The sequence below is a fragment of the Oncorhynchus gorbuscha genome, unplaced genomic scaffold (genome assembly GCF_021184085.1).
Source record: "Oncorhynchus gorbuscha isolate QuinsamMale2020 ecotype Even-year unplaced genomic scaffold, OgorEven_v1.0 Un_scaffold_1816, whole genome shotgun sequence".
Classification (NCBI taxonomy): domain Eukaryota; kingdom Metazoa; phylum Chordata; class Actinopteri; order Salmoniformes; family Salmonidae; genus Oncorhynchus; species Oncorhynchus gorbuscha.
This window is the reverse complement of record NW_025746490.1, coordinates 99,897-108,153: the sequence shown is the minus strand read 5'-3', so window position 1 is coordinate 108,153 and position 8,257 is coordinate 99,897. Positions and strand designations below refer to the sequence as shown.

General features: G+C 43.8%; 1 pseudogene; it reads left to right on the top strand.

Annotated features, from left to right (window-relative positions):
* The first annotated feature begins 203 nt into the window (after positions 1-203).
* LOC124024276 lies at positions 204-2,580 on the top strand (annotated as a pseudogene).
* Positions 2,581-8,257: the final 5,677 nt, after the last annotated feature.

Below are 8,257 nucleotides of genomic sequence, written 5' to 3'. Positions count from 1 at the left end.
ATGTGCAATATTTATCACACCATAGGTTAGTTGACTGAAAGAAATCAATGACAGAAGTTGGATCAATAATGGAGCATAGAAAATGGCAGCAGTTCTAGAACAAAACACAGCCTCCATAAAACCTCTATGGTGTCATATGTGGTGTTGATCAGTATTCCCTCCTATCTAATGTAAATGTGTTTGAGTGTCTGTAATAAACCGGGCTTCTCCGGGGTCTGGTAGCCTCTGCCTCATTATCGCTCCCTGCTGTTGACGACACAGATGAGCAGGATTGTGAGGAGGGGTGGACTAAGTTTCAGGGCAACTGTTACCTGCACTTCCCCGAGAGAGAGACCTGGCTGCAGGCCGAGCAGCGCTGCCGAGACCTCAGCTCTCACCTGGTCAGCATCATCACCCCAGAGGAACAGCACTTTGTCAACTGTGAGTAGAGGCCTGTGTGTGTGTGTGTGTGTGTGTGTGTGTGTGTGTGTGTGTGTGTGTGTGTGTGTGTGTGTGTGTGTGTGTGTGTGTGTGTGTGTGTGTGTGTGTGTGTGTGTGTGTGTGTGTGTGTGTGTGTGTGTGTGTGTGTGTGTGTGTGTGTGTGTGAGAGAGAGAGAGAGAGAGAGAGAGAGAGAGAGAGAGAGAGAGAGAGAGAGAATATCCCTTCATTCTTTCCCCCCCTCCAGCCAACGGCCAGGACTACCAGTGGATTGGGCTCAATGACAAGACCGTGGAGAATGACTTCCGCTGGATAGACGGCACACCACTGCGAGTCAGGCAGACAGACGAGTACAGAGTGAAGTGGGTTAGCACAGAACTAGTCCCCACTCAGAGTGCTCTCCCCAGCAGTTCCCACATTTCCTTTCCGACCTTCACCAGATCACCGACTGTTGCCTACCACATTCAAACACTGTTCATACTGTACCTGTCCATTCATACACTGTTCATACTGTACCTGTCCATTCATACACTGTTCATACTGTACCTGTCCATTCATACACTGTTCATACTGTACCTGTCCATTCATACACTGTTCATACTGTACCTGTCCATTCATACACTGTTCGTACTGTACCTGTACATTCATACACTGTTCGTACTGTACCTGTCCATTCATACACTGTTCGTACTGTACCTGTCCATTCATACACTGTTCATACTGTACCTGTCCATTCATACACTGTTCATACTGTACCTGTACATTCATACACTGTTCATACTGTACCTGTAGATTCATACACTGTTCATACTGTACCTGTCCATTCATACACTGTTCATACTGTACCTGTCCATTCATACACTGTTCATACTGTACCTGTACATTCATACACTGTTCGTACTGTACCTGTACATTCATACACTGTTCATACTGTACCTGTCCATTCATACACTGTTCGTACTGTACCTGTACATTCATACTTTGTTCATACTGTACCTGTATATTCTGATCTGCATGCCATAGACTACTTACTTACTCTCCTGATTTCTGGGTTTTGTACATTGAAACAAGAAACCAACAGAAACATAAAATGGTCTTTGTAACTTCCTACCAATGTTGCTCTCTACTCCCCTCAGCAATTTGAGAACTGGCGAACCAGCCGGATAACTACTTTAACTCTGGAGAAGACTGTGTGTGATGATCTGGCATGAGAACGGCCAATGGAACGACGTTCCTGCAACTACCACCTGCCCTTCACCTGCAAGACTGGCCCAGGTACGTATGGGTCAGGGGTTAGGGTTCAAGAATTGTGTTTTAGTGTCTGGATGGGCACTGGTAAATGTTTTCTTAAAAACTAATTTTACTGTACCTTCGCCATCATTATGTGTGGTTATCTTATACCTGTGTTGGTGTTACAACTCATTCATGTTTTATAAACTCGTTAGGCAGGTACCCTTCAAAATAAATTGCTACCAATAAATATCATCAGTTGTAATTTGATGGATTGATTGATTTGTCGATTGATTGATTTACTGATCATTGTTCCTCAGTATACTGTGCGCACCGCCAGAGGTGGAGAATGCCAAGATGTTTGGCAGCAGGCGGGAGCAGTATACGGTGGGTCCATCATCCGCTACCAGTGTAACCCAGGCCTCCTACAGCGCCACCTGCCTGTGGTGCGCTGCATGGCAGACGGACAGTGGGAGAAGCCACAGGTGGAATGCCTGGGCGGTGAGTAGTGCACACTCTTTTACTCTTTCAACACTCTATAAACATACCTGTAGGTTAGTCCCACATTGACACACTTCCAATTCTCGTTAAGAACTCTGCTATTGAAATGATCGTTAGAAAGGTGGAAATCGAGGTTCCTTGTAGGTTGATGAAAATGTCACTGTATTTTTCAGTTGAAGCTTTACATTATTGTAATGTTGTCTGATGCTATGAAATTACCTTTGAATCATTGAAGGTAATGTATGAATCATTGAAGGTAATGTATGAATCATTGGAGGTAATGTATGAATCTATGAAGATAATGTTTGTTTCTCTTGCCAACAGCAGTGCCCTCCCCAGTAACAGAATACAGCGCAGATCGATCAGAAGGCGAGGAGAACCAACCAGCAGCAAACGTCACTAAGCAGGGAAGATTAAAGAAGATCTCTTGAAGATAATTATTTTATAAGAACATTTACAGAACACAGAAGCCATTTTCTAACTTACTAACGAGGTTTGAATGTTTGAAGTACCCACCTTGTACATAAGACCAAATCAACTTTGAGCAGTAACATTGTCTTTTCAGTTTGTCACTCTCTGACTATTTAAAAAAAAAGTATGAATTAAGCCATTATGTAATTGTATGTTTTTGTCATTCTTGTCCCAAAATAATGACATGTGTTCATTATATATAAGAGTTGTTTATTGTTTGGAGTTTTATTGTTATTATTAATATAATTTTTGGTTTTGGTGGATTGTGATGCCGTTGATAAGGTGTGAGTTGTTGCTAAAATACTTTGTCCATGTCGCTAACTAGACTGGATTATGGAGACATGGTGTAGGGTGAAGTTTCCGCTAGACACTGATCTTGGGTCAGTTTTACTTTTCCTCCACTAATGGTTAAGATGAGGGTTGGTGGAGGGAAGCTGATCCTAACTCTGTACCTAGGGGAAACTTCACCCTGTTCTAGATCTTTGCCAAACCAGACAGTGTGTGTTAGACTGTACCACCCAGAGGTAAACACCCAATCTGGCCAGACGGTATTTAGTGGGGGTTTGGCACGTTGCTATGAGCCAAGCAGAGGCTTGGTGAAATTCACCCATTGAGGAGATACTAGACAGTCAGAAGTATGTTTGTATTCTGGAGGTGCCTACATAATATACACTCACTATGGGAGATGGATATATGTCTAATAATCCATGAAGGACTGTGAATTTGATAGAAAAAGTCTATTGAGTTACTTTTGAGCGCTGTTAGCCTAGCAATGTTAGCCTAGCAATGTTAGCCTAGCAATGTTAGCCTAGCAATGTCCGGTTGTAGCAATGATAAGCAAGATGAGGTAAAGGGGATGAGATCTTGTGCATGTATCCACCAAACAAGCATTTATGAGTCACCAAATGATCACCTATCTTTAAAATAGTAGATGCTAAAGGGGAAAACAATATCTATAATTGTCAGATGTCTTCATACATCAAAAGTGGTGTTGTGTAAAACCGAGAAATCTTTTTACGCTTCAATGAATAAACATGTCTGACGAGTTTTGATTTTGGGGTGAACGATCGCTTTCACCTTTTACTGCAGTGGGCTAAATCAGGGTCACATAAATCTACTTTGAAACAAAAGTATCCACCTCACACACATGGTTATGGGCTTAAAAGAAATAAGACACCTGTACCATGTCACATATAGAGTTGAAATGTATTAAATGTTGAGTTTGAATCCCAATATTACACTTTATATACATCACAGAAAACTGAAATATAACAAAACCGTCTGACATAGAAAACAGTTGTTCAAAATAATGCTTATTAATTATGAAATTATGAAAAATATTAATAACATTCCACCCATGAGGCCACTAGGTCATTTGACTGCAGGAAAGGGCTATGGGAGGGGATAATAAGGGAGATATTATTTATTTAATCTCTAAGTCATAAAGAGAAAGCTAGCGAAGCCGACACAGCAGGCTACTGTGTCCGTCTGTATTTCAAACCTACATAATTTGTTTAGAGCAGAAGGGAGACGGAGTGCCTGATGTGAATAATACACAGCAATGTTAGAATCTCTGCCTGCCACACTGGAGAGGCAACATCATGCGATCTACTGAGGCTGCCCTAAAATAAGAGAGTGAAAGAGGACTCAACTTCTCAAATAAGAGAGAGAGAGGACTCAACTTCTCAAATAAGAGAGAGAGAGAGGACTCAACTTCTCAAATAAGAGAGAGAGAGAGGACTCAACTTCTCAAATAAGAGAGAGAGAGGACTCAACTTCTCAAATAAGAGAGAGAGAGAGAGGACTCAACTTCTCAAATAAGAGAGAGAGAGAGGACTCAACTTCTCAAATAAGAGAGAGAGGACTCAACTTCTTAAATAAGAGAGAGAGAGGACTCAACTTCTCAAATAAGAGAGAGAGAGAGGACTCAACTTCTCAAATAAGAGAGAGAGAGAGGACTCAACTTCTCAAATAAGAGAGAGAGGACTCAACTTCTCTCTCAGGTTCAGTAGTGACACGGAAGAATAAAAAAACAACAGGCTTGGAGTCAATTCTATTTAAATTTCAGTCAGTTAATTCATTGAAATTCACTGTATTTATTTCCTGAGGGGATTGGAATTTAATCGGAATCGACCCCTTGGTTTTTCAACAATGTTGTTGGCCTAAACAGGACCAAACGGATGAATGTCATTGGTCAGTTTGACACTTTCGTCGTCTCACACAAGGCTGTGCAGTGCATAGCAACTCCATGGGATCAGTTTTATTAACAACTGCAGTAACTTTCAGATCAAATGTTTCTCTTCATTGTCTGTTTTGTTTCACAGAAAAACCTCAGCGGACACATTTATTTCAACTCCAGATCCATCGCCATTTTAATCGCTTGTAGTCCTTCAGTTTTGTATTGTATGCATAACCTGCTGTTATATCTGATGAAGATGCTTCATTCATTGTTTATGTTTACAGGAGGCTGTGCCTCCTCCTTCAACACGCCGTCATATGTCTTGCCGGCCAAAAGCTTCACCTGTAATCATAAACCATATACCAATCAAAGAGATGATGGAGAGGTTCCACAAAGAACAGGCTTAAAGCAATTCAATACCTGGAACTTCCGATGACAGAAGTGTCATTTAAAGTTACACACACCATCATGTTTTACTGTACCCTGCAGGGCTGAAAGTATTAAGAGCTTTTAGAAGATAATAACACAATGCCAGGTCTAGTGTATAGAATCAAAAGGACATAAATGCCTCCTGGCATTGCTGAGGGATGATTGTCTCCAAAGCAGCTGAAGCAACTTGACAAAGGGACATAGAGCAGTGTTTAGCAACCTTTTACTACCAGTGATTGGCAAACTATGACACCCTTGACAACTAACCGCCTGAGGGACCTGTCAGTAACATCCCTGGGAAAGGTGCCGGTCCACGGACCAGAGGTTGAGAAACACTGGTGTACAGCACTCCTGCAACTCCCCCGACCCTGCCATCTGTTTAGGGTTGTGTACTGTAGGCACAAAACAGGAGCAAAGGGTTCTGAAATGGACACGGGATCAGTTACCTGAACACTTCTGTTTTCTTCTGTTTCCCACTAGGCACTAACTGGTTGAATCAACGTTGTTTCCATGTCATTTTAACAGCAAAGATCTATGTGATGACATTGAATCAATGTGAGAACTGATTGGATTTGCAAAAAGTGATCAATGTAAAGGATTTCGGATATAATTGTCTTTTTTCACCTAACTTTTATCCTAAATCCAATGAGAAGGTTAGCATGTTTGTTGATTTGACTTTGAGTTCACGTTAGTTGACAGTCAAAACTAGATGTTGAACTGACGTCTGTGTCCAGTGGGTTGGTGAGAGCGACTGACCCTGTGCATGAACAGGCCCAATAAACCACACACTGAGAACATCATGAGTAGAGGTGGAGAGGTTCTAGTCTTATGGAGCTGGACAGAATGTACCCAAATGTGCCTGAAATGAACTGTTTGTCTTCCAATGTCTGTATTCAACATTTGTTCCAAAACATGCCAAATAAAGATACTTTACTTGTTACTTTCTCTTGATTTCATTCACTTTCTGTGTGTGGAGCATGTTCAACAGTGAAACATTAATGTTCAAATGGATAGTTTATTGGTATGCTCTTTTAGGTCAGAGTGTTTAACAGGATTGACACACAACAAAGATCAATCTGGGAGTGTCTCCCAAACATTCTAGGTAGAGGCAACAAAAGCCTTCTTTCACCTCCCATCAGTCTCAGTCGACTCACTGTTTCTGAGGCAGCTGGTTCAGTATAAACAGGTATGACTTAGAGTCATGAGGAATAATCCAATTATGGTACATTTCTATTTGCCAACAGGGTGGGTGGCCGTCAGTTTAGCCCTGTGAGTGTGACTGAATAGAGGCCTGTTTGTGGTCCCCTCTCTGCCTTGCCTACTCCCTCCTTCTCTCTTTCTCTCCTTCCCTCCCTCCCTCCCTCCCTCCCCCAGACTGACTGTCTCTCTGTCTGGCCACACCGGTTCACCTCCCTCCCCAGACTGACTGTCTCTCTGTCTGGCCACACCGGTTCACCTCCCTCCCCCAGACTGACTGTCTCTCTGTCTGGCCACACCGGTTCACCTCCCTCCCCAGACTGACTGTCTCTTTGTCTGGCCACACCGGTTCACCTCCCTCGCCCAGACTGACTGTCTCTCTGTCTGGCCACACCGGTTCACCTCCCTCCCCAGACTGACTGTCTCTCTGTCTGGCCACACCGGTTCACCTCCCTCGCCCAGACTGACTGTCTCTCTGTCTGGCCACACCGGTTCACCTCCCTCCCCAGACTGACTGTCTCTCTGTCTGGCCACACCGGTTCACCTCCCTCCCCCAGACTGACTGTCTCTCTGTCTGGCCACACCGGTTCACCTCCCTCCCCCACACTGACTGTCTCTCTGTCTGGCCACACCGGTTCACCTCCCTCGCCCAGACTGACTGTCTCTCTGTCTGGCCACACCGGTTCACCTCCCTCCCCCAGACTGACTGTCTCTCTGTCTGGCCACACCGGTTCACCTCCCTCGCCCAGACTGACTGTCTCTCTGTCTGGCCACACCGGTTCACCTCCCTCCCCCAGACTGACTGTCTCTCTGTCTGGCCACACCGGTTCACCTCCCTCGCCCAGAACTCCTGGCTGTGTGCTCTTTCTCTCTCCCATCTCTCTCTTTTTCTGTTTGTCTCTCTCACCCACTCACAGTCACTCTGTCTTCCACACGTTCTCTCCCATACTCTCTCCAACACACTCTCTCTCTTCTCGTTCTCTCTGTCACTATCTTACAATCTCTCTCTTGCCTGTTGCACCCTCTGTTGGTTGTTCCATGAAGCTGTTCGGTGGGAAATATTGAGATAGAAAGAGAGCCCCTTAGCGTTTTGACAGCTTAGGCAACACCAGGTGTAGACCTTACACACTTATGTGAGAATGCTATTCATTGACTACAGCTCAGCGTTCAACATCATAGTGCCCTCAAAGCTCATCACTAAGCTAAGGACCCTGGGAATAAACACCTCCCTCTGCAACTGGATCCTGGACTTCCTGACGGGCCGCCCCCAGGTGGTAAGGGTAGGTAACAACACATCCGCCACACTGATCCTCAACACGGGGCCCCCTCCAGCGTGCGTGCTCAGTCCCCTCCTGTACTCCCTGTTCACTCATGACTGCACGGCCAGGCACGACTCCAACACCATCATTAAGTGTTCTTATGACACAACAATGGGGTTAGATAGTTCAACTAAGCTGATCTATTGTATAAGTTATATTTTTCATGAATCAATGGGTAATAACAATTCATTAAAAAGTCTAAAAATGAATGTAGCAACTGCAGATTGCCTCTTTAATCCCTGGCGCTGCCCATTCAAAAATACGCTTTGCAAAAACTGGCAAGTGTGCCCTCTATCCATCTCTATGGTTGGAAAACAAGGCAGGGATAGACAGAAATAAGCAGTTGTATACTACAATAATAGATATTGTTTCTCAAACACGGATGTTACTAGTCTTTCCTGTCTTCGGCTTTGCGGATTGTGTGTAAAGGATTACATTTTTGGATTGAATTGAATGGTTTTAAAACAAACAAACCAAGCATACCTCGCACAATCATTAACACGTTAATCAAAA